Source organism: Mastigoproctus giganteus, chromosome 6, assembly GCF_048544385.1.
Source record: "Mastigoproctus giganteus isolate SK-2022 chromosome 6, ASM4854438v1, whole genome shotgun sequence".
In the NCBI taxonomy this organism is placed as follows: Eukaryota; Metazoa; Arthropoda; class Arachnida; order Uropygi; family Thelyphonidae; genus Mastigoproctus; species Mastigoproctus giganteus.
Genome location: NC_143580.1, coordinates 190,698,840 through 190,715,329, shown reverse-complemented (window position 1 = coordinate 190,715,329; position 16,490 = coordinate 190,698,840). Strand labels below are relative to the sequence as shown.

The window sequence follows — 16,490 nt, the reverse complement described above, 5'->3', positions numbered from 1 at the left end:
GCACCAAGCAGCACAGAATCCAAAAAGACGTTTTCTGCTCCTGATTAAATATGTACAAAAATTAGATCCAGTTTAAACCATAACAGTATTGAGTTTCTTAAGAGCTCACTTTATTCGGACAGGTAGTGTGGATGCTTATTTTTTTTGTTTTTAGAATAACTGTTTAATAATTTTTGCTAGAATATTTATTATTGTAATAAAAATTTGATTTAAAATGTCAATTCAAGTAATTACTTGTTTTTTCCTTACTTTATTGCTCCTAATTTTCATCAAAACTTGTTGAAAAAAAATGTTTTTTTTTAGGAATACTGGTATCATAAATTAAAAATACCAAAATACCGGTATTAACATTTTGACCGGTATTGTGAGCTCTAGAAGTAACCCCAGAGTAACATATCACTGTGTGTGATACTACACTCTAGGTGGTAGAGAATGAAAAGGACCTCCTGGGGGTAATTGTGCAGTCAGATATGAAGTTTTCTGAGCAGTGCGGACACCTGAAGGGTAGCTCATGGTGTTTTGTCATACAGGAATTTTTCTAGCAGGTATAAGGAGGTGATTATCCCCTTGTATAAATCAATGCTCAGGCCACACCTTGAGTAGTGTATACAGGTCTGTACGCCTCATTTTAGGAAGGATGTAAAGCTGCTGCAACGAGTACAGAGAACGGCAACAAGATTAGTGAACACAACAAAGGGTTGCCCTTACAAGAAAGGCTTAAGTTTTGCAGTGTCTGGTGACTAGGCACCTACAAGATGATCTGATTGAGGTATATAAAGCCTTGAACGGTTTGAGCAGGCTCATTGCTGATGGAATACTTCTGCTTGCTCAGTTTAAGAACTTGTGGGGGCATAGATTCAAATTGAGGAAAGACAGTTGTAGAAAAGATGCCGCGAAGTTTGCCTTTAACCAGCGGGTAGTTGATTGCTGGAACAGACTTCCATCTGTTGTGAAAGTTGACAGCTTAAATAAATTTAAGGCTGAACTAGACAAATATTTGGAGTGACCAGATGGGTGAAATGGGAAGGTTTTTTTGGCTGATGCTCTATGAGCTTGCTTTTTTGCATCATATGCCTCAACTAATGGTACTAATACGTTTTTTATTCATTTGCTTTCTCAATTAGCTGGGATATTATGTGAAGGTGATCCATAGTTGAGAATTCTGTCCTAAAGCCAGCATGCTCTTTCGGTTGATTCTCATCAAGTATTCTTTCTAATCTGTTAGTAATGACTCTTGTGAACAATTTGTAGAGGTGAGACAACAAGCTCAATGCTGATGGGATTCTTCCTCTTGCCCAGATTAATCACCTGAGGGGATTTAAATTCAAATTGAGGAAAGACAGTTGTAGAATAGATGTGCAGAAATTTGCCTTCGCCCAGCATGTGGTTGATTGCTAGAACAAACTTCCATCTGTCATTGTATAAGTTGACAGCTTAAATAAATTCAAGGGCAGAACTAGACAAACATTTGAAGTGAATGGATGGGTGAAATGGGAAGAGGTTTTTTATTATTTTTTTTTGGTTGATGCTGTATAAGCTTGCTTTCTTGCATCATATGACTCTACTAATGATTGTATCTTTATAGTACTGCAGTAAAGTTGATACCAGAGATTCATAATTATCTTCTTTCCTTCTTCCAAGAAATCCATAAAAAACTGGCTAATAAGTTCAGTATCCTGGAGCTTTGTTTTTGGTTCAGCCAGTGAAACATATTTTATGTTACTTCTCTATGGTAAAAATTCCTCCCTGTTTTGTCACTGCTGCACAATGTTTGTCTCTTGCACAGCTGTCCCACAAACACAGAAAAATACCAGTATTTTGTGAAATATTCTTGAAGAACAGTGAGTAATCCAATTATCTTAAGATCACCACAGATATTACAAACAAATCAAGGTACTTCATTGCACTCAGGATTTTGGACATATTTTGTTTCTTTCAATAGTGTGAGATAGAGGAACTGGGGATTGCATTTCCATTAAACAAACACTTTTTTAACATAATTTTGCTTAATGTAGGCTTGAAATGGTGAAACCCATGTTTAGTCTTCAGAGCAAAACTCTGGCAATCTTCCCCCAGTCTCTTCTACACAGAACATGATAAATGTATATTGATCTTATGATGGGCATTGTGATGAGATCCAATCTTCCTTACATTTCAAGGGTACAGCTCTAAAATGGTTTGTTTGTTTGTTTGATTTGGTTTTTTATGGCGCATTGGCAGCTAAGGCCATAATGCGCCAAGTCAAATTTTAAAACGCTACTAAACATTTTGGTAGCCAAAGCTACCACGTCAAGTAATAAATTATTGTCAAAAGATGAATAGTAAAAGTATAAAAAGTGTAAACCTTAGATTCTTGTATAAAAATTAATAGACTGTAAAAAGTTAAAAACGTCAGACATATTGTCTCTGTCACCTATAATCTGACTGAGTGTAAATGGCTCAGTCACATTATTAAAAGCGGTGAAATACAAGCGTCGTGCTTCTATAAAATCAGGACATTCTATTAAAATATGACTAGCGGTTAAAATAACATTACATATCTTGCACATAGGTGGGTCATCCGCCCTCAGCAAGTAGGAATGGGTGAGATGCCTATGACCTATGCGGAGCCGAGCAAGAACAACTTCCTCTCTTCGGACCCTGTGCAGACTGGACTGCCATTGTGCAATTACAGGCTTAATGCGATGTAATTTATTTGTGGCCTGTCCGTGCCAAGAATCTTGCCATTGGGAGAGTAATTTAGAACGTATTATTTGCCTGTAGTCTGTATAGGGGACTGACAGGCAATGATTATCCAGGGAAATGGCTGATTTGGCAGCGGTATCAGCTAATTCATTTCCCCGGATCCCAATGTGGCTTGGGATCCAGCAAAAGTGAATATCAAATTCTAATTCCACAAGAGAAAAAAGAATCTTCCGGATCCTGGACAGGATCAGATGAGGGTTATACCTCACCGATACTAGAGCCTGTAATACGCTCAATGAATCACAATAAATCACATACCTCTGGTAGTCGTGATTTTTAATGTGATCTAGGGCTGATTGTATTGCATGCAACTCTGCAGTATAAATGCTAGTTTCTTGTGGGATCTTATAGGATAATGTTTTGTGAGGGAACACAACAGCAGATCCCACATGACATTCTAACTTTGAGCCATCTGTATAGATTGGCAGAAAGTCAGAATACTGCTGTCGATGTAATGCAAAGAGTTGCTGGTAGACAGATGGCGGTGTAGTAGCCTTCTCCCAGATCTTAAGGGAGAAGTCGCAATTTGGAAAATAAGCATGCCAGGGTGGAAAGAATTGCCTTGGTGACTGGGCAACGTTGTCTACCGTCAAGTTTAGTTCATTCAGCAGCCCTTGAATGTGAATACCAAAAGGTTTGTTGGCAGTCCGACGGGTGTTGTAGAGGTTTTCCCAGTGTGGCTCAAAAACGAATGGCCACGTGGGATGATCGGGCAGGGATTTTAATTTGAAGGCGTACTGTAAGGACAACTGCTTACGTCGAAGAGACAGAGATGGTTCATTTGCTTCAACGTAAAGGCTTTGGACAGGAGATGTGCGAAATGCTCCAGTGGCTGTCCGGATGGCTTAATGGTGGATTGGATCTAACCACCGAAGTGCACTGTCTCTAGCAGAACCATAGACCTGATACCCATAGTCGAGTTTGGAACGGACAAGTGCCCGGTAGAGACGAAGAAGGGTAGCACGATCTGCGCCCCATGAGGTTGACGAAAGGGCACGAAGGATGTTAAGCCCTTTGACACATCTTGTCCTCAGCTGACGAATATGTTGTAAAAATGTCAGCTTTTTGTTGAAAATAAATCCAAGGAATTTGAATTCTGCTACAACTGGGATGTTATTTTGCCCAAGCCTTAATTCTGGATCAGGATGAAGATTACGTTTGCGACAGAAGTGTACACAAACAGTCTTCTGTGATGAAAATCTGAACCCATTAGCCAAAGACCAAGCTGTAAGATGGTCAATGGTTTTCTGCAGTTGCCTTTCAATGACCCTCATATTGCATGAATGACAAAATATAGCAAAGTCATCAACATAGAGGGCATTGTTTACAGTGGGTGGAAGTTGTTCTGCGATAGAGTTTATTTTGATTGAGAAAAGCGTGACACTTAGAACGGATCCTTGTGGGACTCCCTCTTCCTGAGAGAAAACTCGAGAGAGGGTGGATCCTAAACGGACTTGAAACTGGCGATTCGAAAGAAAGTTTTTAATAAAAAGAGGAAGGTTACCTCTAAGACCAAAGTTATAGAGGTCTTTTAAAATCCCAAATAGCCAGGCTGTGTCGTACGCTTTTTCAATATCAAAGAAAACTGCTACCAAATGCTCGGATTTAATGAAAGCATCACGAATGGACGTTTCCAATCGGATTAAATGGTCCAGAGTGGACCTATTTCTTCGGAAGCCGCACTGTGTCCTGGAAAGCAGACCGTTTGTTTCTAAATACCATACCAGTCGTGCATTAACCATTCTTTCCAGGACTTTGCACAAACAGCTTGTCAGAGCAATAGGCCGATAGTTACTTGGATTGCTAGGATCTTTTCCTGGTTTTGGGAAGGGAAGAATGATTGCCTTCCGCCAGGAATCCGGAAATTGTTTATTAAGAAAAATTCTGTTAAACAGAATTAAAAGGTGATCCTTACATTGTGGTGTGAGGTGTTTTACCATTTCGTAGTGGATGTCATCGGGCCCTACAGCACTTACGTGCGTGAGAAAGAGTGCAGCATTTAATTCCTCCTGTGAAAAGGGCTTGTTATATAATTCAAGCCCTTTTGAATAGAAGTTCAGGGGGTTTTTCTCATTTTTCTCTTTCAGGGCCAAAAACTCTGCGGGAAAAGATGTTATTGCAGATATTTTTGCAAATGTTTCCCCTAGAGTATTTGCTACTGCAGTTCGATCTGCAATTGGACATCCGTTATGATCGAGGATCACAGAAGGGCATGGTGGATATTTTCCCTTCATTTTCTGGATCTTATCCCAGACTACTTTTGAGCTAGCAGCCTGAGTTATGGAAGATGTAAAACGAATCCAAGATTTCCTTTGGCTCTGACATCGTACATAACGCGCTTTCGCACATGCACGTTTAAATTTTACTAAATTTTCAGTTGTGGGATATCGGCGGAATATCCCCCACGCTTTGTTTTGTGCTTTTTTTGCTGCTGTGCATTCGGAATTCCACCAAGGTTTCGGAAATAGTGGGAACCGGCTAGATGATTTTGGGATTGCAATTGCAGCTGCTTGGACAATTGTTTCTGTGACGTACACGACTGCATCATTGATTGGCACCTGACTGACTGTAGCGATGTCAAGATTTGCCAGATGTTGAAAGGCATTCCAGTCAGCCTGATCAAGCTTCCACCGCGATAAACTAAATGGAAGACACGGTCTACCACTAGTTAGGGTGATTATCACGGGGAAGTGATCGTTTCCATATGGGTTCTCCTCTACCTCCCAAGCAAGTGAAGGAAGGAGAGAAGGGGTGCAGATAGAAAGATCAATGGCAGAGAAAGTTCGGGTAGGCATGTGGAAGAAGGTGTTTTGTTCCCACATTTAGGAGGGAGAGATCATTGTCAGTGAGCATATGCTCTATGACTCGTCCCCTTCCACTGATGTCAGCACTACCCCACAGAGTGTTATGTCCATTGAAATCCCCAAGAATTAAACAAGGGGGAGGCAATTGCATGATAAGATCATCAAGGTCTTTCTGGGGGATGTCAATCCCAGGTGGCAAATAAACAGAGCAGACAGTTAATAAGAACCCCACTGTAAGGCAAATTGCTACAGCTTCAATGCTAGTTGTAAGCTGCAAAGGCTGAAATGGGATCTGGTTGCCGACGAGGATTGCGACTCCTCCGTGGGCAGGACCATCCACAATTCTATCCTTACGAATGATGGTAATGTTATGCATGGTGGAGTCATCATTTGCCTTTAAATAAGTCTCCTGTATGCAAAAGCAAACTGGTTTGTGCTTTTGCAGGAGTGCCTTGATGTCATCAGTATTTTGCCGGAATCCACAACAATTCCACTGTAGGAATTTAGCCATTATTTGGACTTGGTGGGTCCATCAGGCGGCTTCCGAGGTGCTGAGGGCTTAATTTTGTCAGTCTTGGATTTATCTTTCTTGGGGAAGTATGGACGCTGTCCTGTGTCCATTTCTTCCTCAGTGAAGAGTTCCAAAACTGACTCATCATGTACCTCCTTCTGCTCGACATCCATGTTTTCCTGGGTACTAGGTGTTACTTCCCCTTTCTTATTCTTTTCTTTTGCTTTTGTTACTTGTGGAGCATTAGGAGGTATCGATATAGGAGTGGCAGCTGATTGGTCCTTCTGTGCAGGTTTTTGGGAGCTTAAAAGATAACGTGCAATGGGAGTAAATGATTCTTTTGGAGGGACGGACATGTCCGTCTGAGTCCCAATCGAACATCTCCCTGCTACCTTCTGGGTGTAGGTAGGTTTTTTGATGTTAAGAGGTTTCACTGCTTTTCTTGCCTCCTGGTACGATATGTTTAGCTCTGCCTTCAGCCGTTGAATTTCTTTTTCTTCTTTCCACCTCTGGCATGCCCTTGAATAGGCCGGATGTTCTCCCTCACAGTTAATGCAGGTGGGTTTAGTGGCTGAACATGCTGTTGTTTCGTGGTCCTTTGCACCGCACCGGGCGCATGCAAGGACTCCACGGCAGGCCATTTGAGAATGTCCATACTTCTGACATTTAAAACACCGTAAAGGGTTCGGAATGTATGGACGTACTGGACAGTTGATGTATCCAGCTTTAATCTCATCAGGAGGTTTGGGAGAGTTAAGTCAGGATAACACTCCTGGTTTTAACAATTTTCCCATCCCTTCGCGCAGTGATTCTCTTGACGGCAGTAACTCCCTGTGGTTTTAGTTCAGAGCAGATTTCCTCCTCGGTGACGTCGAGAAGGTCCCACTCCGAAATGACACCTCTCGATGAATTTAGTGTTCTGTGTGGTGTCACTGTTATGGGTATTCCTCCGATTGATGTTACTCGGAGTAGATGTTCAGACTGCCTGTCATTTTTTGTTTCAATCAAGAGGTCCCCAGAACGGAGCCTCTTAACTGACTTGGGTGTACCTGCTAACCCATCCAACCCTTTTTGTATAAAAAAGGGTGACATTTTACCAATAGGTGTTTCGTTGGTGGAATGCATTATTAAGAACCTTGGGACAGGCCCTGATGGTAGTTCGGTTCGCTGCCTCTTTATAGCAATAATGCTATCTGCCTCTCCGTCATTATTTTCAGATAGGGACCGGGTTGGGGCCCCTGAAGGAATATGTTTATCAGGATTCATGAAGATTTTTAAATTGTTCAGTGCCCGGGCTCCCCACCCACAACGGAGCCCAAAGGGACGCCCACTACCAGGCATGCAATAAATGCGCTCGGGAGTGGGACGCCAGAGCTACCCAGACACTATACCCGCACCGCCGCCAGCCTGAATCCTGTCCCTCGGACCATGAGGGTAGGGGCATGGCATTGACACGGTTGACCCTCGCAGGCGAGCCTACTAGCCGATTGATCCTAGCCGGGCCTTCCAGGACCACCCGTCTTGTCGAAGCAGGGGCCAAAGTGGTGTATTGAAGCTGGGCCCCTCAACCACCAGGATCCCCCTTTCCGAATTTCCACGGGTCGCAGTGCACGGCAAACATGCCGGATTCCATTGATGTAAGCCTGGAACCTGGGCTGTGGGCGTTGGATACCAGTGATGCTAGTCTGGAAGTCCAGCAGCGTCACTGGGAGGTCCCCTCACCACGTACAGGTGCCCACGTTGAGGGGCTCTAAAATGGTGCTTGCAGGTGGCCACTAGATAGTCCACCAGACCGAACCTATAGGAAGCATCCAGATCGCTAACGTATAATCTTGTTGCCTCTACTCTGCCAGATAGTGACTGGAGGGAGCTCAAGTAGTGTGTATGCAAGGAGGGAGGGGAGCTTGTTTAGGCCACATTATGTCAAGGAGCTGGGTATATTCTTGCTGCATGTACACCATATTACATTTATTACTTCATACATCTCCCACCTTATTTTACTAAGGAATACATCATAAATGGTCAAACTAAGGGAACTTACTTATCTGCAAAACGATCTAAACCTCCCAAACACTTCCTCATTCATTTCCCAAATATAAGTAGTCTCAGTTCAATTCTCAATAGCGTCCATTTGCACTTACAATCTGCCAAACCCCACTTAACTTTTCTGATAGAATTCCAATTATGGGTTGATTCAACCACCTCATCCCAGTTATCCTAATTATTCACTGTACAATTCCATTTGCTTCAAAGGTGATATGTGATATTTGTATATACGTCAGCTCTGATTTTCCCTGTCAGAGATTTAGCAATTTGGAATCTCCTATTTTTGATCTTTTCTGGCTTAAAATTTCGTTACCCCATTCTTTCAAATTCATTTGCTGCCTCTATCATTCTCCCAATTCCACTAATCTCTGAACTCTTTGATTTCTTTTCTTTGAAATCTGACTTTCTATAGTACAACGTCCGACTTTCCTAACAGTGAGGTAATTTTCCTTGGTGAGTTTAACGTTCACAATTCCAGCTGGCTTCCATTTTCTAGTCACATGGACCCAGCTAGTTGATATGCTGAGGCTTTTGCAATTACTGATGACTTTGCACAGATTGCTCATTTACATATCAGAATATCAGACAATTTTAACCACACATCCAACACTCAATCTTTTTCTCATGAACAAACCTTCCAAGCACAAGGTCCAAGTGAATGATCCTCTAGATACCTCAGATCACAACTTGGTGAGGTATCTTCTCCAATCAAGCCTTTCTTTCGTAGCTATTCGCAACCTCATGTTGCTTGGCATTGCAAGAAAGCAAAATGGGATGATCTGCAAGATTTCTTTTCTTCTTTTCCTTGGTTGGATTACTTTCCTACTTTCCTTCTTCAGATTGTGTCAGTAAAATTATTCTTATAGGTATGAAATTCTTTATTCCAGTCTACCTTAAAATCTCATCCTTCATCTAACTCTTGTTTTTCCAATATTGTTCTAAGGCTGTTCAAGAATAGAATATCGCATATCACAACTGGACTGCATCCAACGTCAAAGCTCACAACATTTTTAAAGCAGTTCAACATTTTGAACAGGCAAGGCTAAGAGTAGAAAAAGTGATTAGTGATTGAACTTCTTGTCCAAATCACTAGTCAAGTATTTGTTCTCTTGCCAAAGCTATTGGCCACAAATTTTGCTCGTCTGCACTCTCACCTCAGTTAAAATCTGATGGTTCTACTGCCTCCTCAGCTAAAGATAAAGCTGACCTGCTTGCATCCTACTTTTCTTCTAACTTTTGTACTGATGATCCAGATAAACCATCTCCTACCATTTCCAGTACACTGGAAATACACTGTGGTCTTCCATAAGAGGAATATCAGAAGAATTTTAAACAATTGTGATGCTAAAAAGCTCCAGATACTGTATTCCTCCACTTGTTCTCAAAACCTCTGCTCCTGAGCTTACTTCTGTTCTGTATTGCCTTTTCACACTTTCTTATTCAATTGGTGTTTTTCCCTCTGCTTGAAAATTTATTAATATCCAGCTAGTTACTAAAAAGGGTGATACATTCCTCCCATCTGATTATTGTCTGATTGCACTTACTTCTACCCTTTCTAATGTAATGAAGAAAACCTTTTTGATCAATTATCACCAATATGGATTTTATCAGTGTGATCCACAGCTGATATTCTGGCTTATGTTAAAAATTTAATTCAATGGAAAGGTTTGGTGAAACTCAAGAAGTTTCCCTTGACATTTCAAGGGCTTTTTATTATTGTTAGTAGCAGTAGTGGCATATGATGCAAGAAAGCAAGTTTATAGAGCATCAGCAAAAAAAAAAAAAAAAACACTCATTCATCCATCAGCTTCAATAATTTGTCTAGTTCCTAACTGAATTTATTCAAACCATCCACCCACCCACCCACTTCCACAACAACAGACAGAAGTTTGTTCCAACAATCAACCACAAGCTAGCTGAAGGCAAACCCCACACATTTATTATGCCCCCTCACATGTGCAGTCTGAGCAAGAGGAATAATGCCATTAATACTGAGTTTGCTCAATCTGATCACCTTGCAGGTGCCTAGTTTCCAGATGCTGTAATTTGCAGAACTGAAATCTTTCTTGGTAAGACCACCATTCATTCCCTTCACAAATCTTGTTACCCTTTTCTGCATCCATCCTGGCCAATCTACATCCTTCCTAAAACGAGGCCTCCAGACCTGTATGCAGTAGTCAAGATGCAGACTAACTATTGCCTTGTAGAATGGGATAATCATTTCCTTATCCCTGCTAGCAAAATTCCTGTATATCATTGACAAAACTCCATGAGCGGTCCTGGCAGCTTCTGTGCACTACACAGAGAACTTCATATCTGACTGCACAATCACACCAAGGTCTTTTTTATAATCCACTGCACTGAATGTGGTGCTACACAGTTGGTATGCTAATCTGGGATTACTGCTACCCATATATACAGTACCTTGAATATGTCAATATTAAGCTCATTTGCCTAATTTTTATTATTTTTTATTTTTTAGGACATGTTGCAATAGCTTACCCTGATTACCCTAACCACCTTGCCAACCTTAATATCACCGGTAAACTTAGACATTAAGCCTGATATACCTTCAATAATATCATTAATAAATATAGAAAACAACAATGGGCCCAGCACTAAACCTTGAGGAACTCCACTAATAACATTAGTCCACGAAGCGGCATCCATTAATACCTGTAATGGATGCTGCTTCATCTGTGCTTTCCCACTCAATCATCTCTTTATTCAAAGTAGTTTGTTTGTTTGTTATTTGGTTTTTAGGAGCATTAGCAACTAAGGCCATATTGCTCCGGGATATGTGGTGGTCATTCCCTGACCTTTCCGTATTCTCTGTATTTGGTGGTGACGGGCTCGAACCCCGGTCTAATTAAGAAGTGTGTGCTACGCCCTGCTGCTCCTTCCCACCTGGCTATGGAGGTGCCATTCAAAGTAGTAACTTACCCTTAATGGCACACTGCTCCAATTTGTACGGTAGTCTTTTATGTGCAAAACTATCAAAGGTTTTCATGAAATCAAAGTATATAATATCAAATAAGTTTTTTTTTGCATCCAGTTCTTTTGAACTGCATCGGATTATCCAATCAGATTGGTCAGAGAAGATTACCCCTCAAGAAATCTATGCTGTGAAAGCAGTATAACTGGGTTTCCATCTAAATGGTCCACACAGATTCCATTATTTCCCCCGGAATAGATGTTAAGCTAACAGATCTGTAATTACTCATGTCAACTTTTGATCCCCATTTGTAAATTGAGGATACATTTGCACCTCTCCAGTTCATAGGAATCACCCCTGAATCCAAATATGCTCTCATAATTGTGGCAAAGGGTTTCCTTACTTCCTCCCTTAATATAACTGGATAGATCCCACCCACCCAAAGTGCCTTTTTTATGGCAAGTTTCAACAATTTCTTTTCCATTTTCCTCTAAGTTATCAAAAAATTATACAGATCTCTGTTAGATTTTTAAAAACTTCTGGTTTTCTCCTCCCTAAACAACTACTCGTGCATGAATGTGGATACAAAATACCTATTCAGTTTGTCAGAAACTAAGCAGTACCATCACCATCAAAGTGACCAATGTTATTCAACTATTTCGTTCTACTGTTAATAAGAAGTATTTGCCAGTGATTTAGTATAATCTACCTTAGCCTGCCTGACCCCTTTGTGACTTGATTACAGACTAGTTTACATCTACTATAGGCTTCTGTATCACTAGATAATTTATATGCATCCCATGCATTTTTTTTCTCAACCATAAGTCTCATCAGTTCGTCTGACATCCATGCTGGTCTAAGCCTGGAATGGTATTTCTTAGTTGGTATAAAAAGCCTAATAGCTTTTATGATTACTTTCCTGAATGCTTCCCATTTAATTGACTGGAACCCACAAGTTCCAGTCAATAGCCGGAAAGTTAAAATCCTCCAATTAAGGAAACACTTATTTACTGGCCAACTCTATTTTTCTCTATAGCTGTTTGTTAAAAATCATTAGGCCTATATATTTCTACTCTCATTTTTGTTTTCAATTGCTTATGTCAGACCAATATTGACTCAACATTACACTGGCCACCCATGTTGACTGGAAGCACTTCCTTAGCTTTAATATGATTCTTAACTAAGACCATAAGTCCACTCCCCCTCCTGTCCTGTCTATTTTTTTTTTTTTTTTTTTAATGAAAACCCCAAACACCAGAGGTATTAGAACCTATAGTACTTAGTATCGTGCTTGGGTTGGAGGTTGAGAAGACGAAAGAAGATATTTGTTGACATTAGACTTGAACTTCTGTAGACTGTAATTTACAGGAAATACGTATGAAGGAAGTTTGCTCCAGAAAACGGCATTTGAATGAATAAACGAGGAAGATAAAAAGTTGGTTCTGTGAGTTTGAAGTTGGACAGTAAATGGATATTGGCTGGTGGCGGCACGTGTTTGGACTGTTTTGAAAGAGAGAGAGCAGGAATTATAGAAGCCAATTCAGAAGAACAGTGCCCATGGAAGTATCTGTAGAAAAGGCACAGCAGAAACTACGTCTATGAGACAGAGAGTGGAGAGACTCTGTTAGAGAGGATTCATTAATTAACCTAACTGCCCTCTTCTGAATGGAATCTAGAAGCCTGAGAGAGATTTTGGAGGCACCACCCCAAATGTGGGAACAATATTCCATGGTAGGGCGGATTTGTGATTTGTACAGAGTGAACAGCTGTTTGGAAGAAAAGTAACACCAAGAGCAAAAGTAACACCAAGAGCAGAGGAAGCAATATTTGTAATATGCTCGTGCCAAGAGAGATTAGAGGTCAGGGTAATCTCCAAAAGAGATAAATCATTTTGCCTAGAAATCGGAGTGTCACCAAAGATAAGCATAGGAGCAGAAGAATCCTTTTTTGTGAGATATAAGACAAGACTGAGTTTTAGAAGTATTGAAATCAACTGAGTTATCTTTGCCCCACTGGAGAATTACCTGGAGATCGGCATTTAAGGAACTGGTAGCAGATATTTGAGAAGTTGAAGCTGATTGAGTAGGGCAAGGTTTCTCAAAATGGAAAGTGGAATGCAATGTGCTATCATCGGCAAAACTATGGATAGGACTGTTAGTCAATGGAAAAAGGTCATTAATATACAAGAGGAAAAGAGTGGAGGAAGGAAAGAACTGAACCTTTGATTTGGTTTTTTTTTTTTAGGAGCATTAGCAACTAAGGCCATATTGCTCCGGTGATATGCTGTGGTCATTCCCTGACCTTTCCGCATCCTCCGTATTTGGTGGTCACGGGCTCGAACCCCGGTCTAATCAAGAAGCATGTGCTACGCACTGCTACTCCTGCCCACCTGGCTACGGAGGTGCCTCTGAACCTTTGGGGACACCAGCATTAGTGGAGAAGTTAGAAGACAGAGAGCCATCTACCATCACCCTCAGTGAGCGATCAGAAAGAAAACCGGATAACCAATTACAAAAAAAGTTGGTAAACTATAAGACAGAAGCTTGATTAGAAGACATTTATGACAAACATGATCGAAAGCCTTTGAGATGTCAAGAGCAACTGCTTGTGTTTCACCAAACTTTTCCATTGAATTTGTCCATAAGTGGGCAACATAAGCCAGAATATCACCAGTGGATTGACACTGACGGAATCCATACTGGCAATCGTTGATCAGACAGAACGTTTCTACGTAGTTTAAGAGTTGGCAGTTAATTGATTTCTCCATTACTTTAGAAAGAGTAGAAGTAATTGCAATGGGACGATAATTGGATGGGAGGGATTTGTCACCCTTTTTAGGAACTGGCTGGATATGAGCAAATTTCCAAGCAGAAGGAAAAACACCTTTGGAATAAGAAAGTGAAAAAAGGCAGCAAAGAAATACCATCAGGACCTGGCACTTTCTTAGCATCGAGATTCGTCAAAATCCTTCTGACATCTTTTTGACAGAAGACCACAGGTGGCATTGAATGGAGTGTGTTGGGAATGGTGGGAGTTGTTTTACCAAGATCATTAATATACAAGTTGGAAGAAAAATGGGAGGCTAGCAGGTCAGCTTTATCCTTGGTTGAAGTGACAACAGAACCATCTGGTTTTGACAGAGGTGGGAGAAGAGATGGGCAAAAATTGCGGTCAATAGCTTTGGCAAGAGACCAGAATGCTCGCCTACCATTACGGCAAGAAGCAAGTTTTCTACTTTTAGCTTGTTCAAAATCTAGTTTGGACTGATTAATGACTGCTTTACAATTGTTGCGAACTTTAGTGTAGGCAGAAAATGAAACTGAAGAATTGGAAACAAGCCAATTACAATATGCAACGTTCTTCTCTTGAACAGCCATAGCACATTTATTGGAATACCAAGGTTTAGATAAAGGACGAGATTTTAAAGTGGAGTGTGGATAAAGGATTCCATTCCTGCAAGAATAATACTGAACTTCTGTATTTATTCAGATTTTATGGAATGAATGGTTTATATTCAAGATCATTAAAATTTTTACATGTGTCACAGTGTGCATGTGTTGTTTGTTATTTTGCACGAGTGTATTGTGTGAATGCTTGTATAAATGGCACAATTGTGTGCACGACTATGTTTGCTTGGTGGAGTTCTCTATTGCTTCCAAGTTACTGGATGTGATGGAGAGCTCTTGCTTGGCTGTTTGTTTGTTTCTTGGTGTAAGTATGATCAATGAGTGTTTGTGTTCAAGTCTTTGCTCTCTGTAGTGCTCTGCCATGCTCGCATTGTCGGACATGATGGGGAACTCCTGCTTGGTGTATGTTAGAACTATAAATGGCAGTGTATGCTGGTTTATAGCTCTCAATTGTGTCTGTTTTTGCATATGATTGAGAGCTTGCAAAACTACGTTTTATAACGTTCCTTATTTTATAACACTTTACTAGATATATTTTTCTCTTATTTATGTCATATGTCTATTATTGTTATCTGAGTATACAAACTATAAATATAAATGGATACACGAGTGTGAACATATGAGCACAGGTAGGCCTTAATGTGATAATGTGTATATGTTTTTGGTTGCATGAGCCTGCTGTGTTATACTAGATTTGTGTGTGTGTGTGTGTGTGTGTGTGTGTGTGTGTGTGTGTGTGTGTGTGTGTGTGTGTGTGTGTGCGTGTGCGTGCGCATATGCGTATAGTTTAATCCGTTCCAGAGATACCATTGAAATGTGAAAATATTGTAATGTGAACCCAATAACATTGTTTTTTTGGGTAATTTATTCCAAGACCTCAAAAGTTGAAATTTTTGCTATATAACTAAGCTATTTTATCTCTCTAAAAGTCGATTTTTATAATGGAAAGTGTACATGTTGATTAAATAAATTGATTAAAACTAATATATTGATTCTAATACCTTCAACTAAAGGATGCAAAATCAAAACATGCAACCAACACATTTGCAAACACATCTGCTGCTATTGGCTGACAGGAAGGAGGACCAACATGGTCCAATTGGAGACAATTGTAAATCCATTCCATCATAAAGTGAAATAAGTAGGTGCCAGTTAAAATGATCACTGGTTAGTGGAATGAATTCAAATCATTAAAATACCCTACACTTTCATCGTTATCATACATTCGGTTATAAGAATCAATTTTGAATACCTTTTTGTGATATTTTTCTAAAGCCATTTTTCAACACCATAAAACAATAAAAACAAGTTATAGTTTCATGTTTACTGGGCTTTTCTGTTAGTGCAATCTATTATAAATGGGTAGTAAACTCGATCTCATTACATTTGCAATAATACCGATAGCTGTATTTCTGTGGGTTTTTATGTTATTATGGTGAAACGTTTCCCCTTACTCTTCAATCATATAAAAAACAAATTTTCAAAATATTCTCTTCATTCCTATTTTTAAGCTTCGTATGCTTGTTACTCCATATCTCACTTGAACATATCATTATCTTCTTTACTGTTTTAAATTTTATAACCTCACCAAAAAAGTCAATGAAAAGAAATAGCAACTATTTAGTATGTACACATTACAGTATGTATTAATTAAGCTATGTACATAAGCATAAATTTATTTTTATTTTGCTAACCTGTGGAAAATATTCTTACGATTTTCATGTATCATTTAATTTTGCTAATTGGTAAGAAAATAAAGTGTAAATTTGTTATCTTTACTCTTATAGTCTGTGGATAATATTCCTCCAATTTTTGCTGATTATCACCATTTAATAGAATTAAAATTCAATTCGCAAACATGATCACAATGAATGGGCTTACCACATATTATATAGTAAACAATATTTTATTATGGAGAGACCATCGTAAAGTGATTTGATCGTATAGTGAACCAATCGTAAAGCGAGTGTCCACTGTATATGTCAATAATGTGTCATTGCTGGGTGGGAAATGAGTCCACTTAACAACTCGGGGGAGGAGGG

The 16,490-nt window shown here is 39.9% G+C and overlaps 1 protein-coding gene across 4 annotated transcripts in view; it reads right to left on the bottom strand.

Moving 5' to 3' along the window:
* LOC150084832 (2-oxoadipate dehydrogenase complex component E1) overlaps window positions 1-16,490 on the bottom strand; it is a 608,625-nt gene that overhangs the window by 219,432 nt on the left and 372,703 nt on the right. The window lies entirely within an intron of this gene.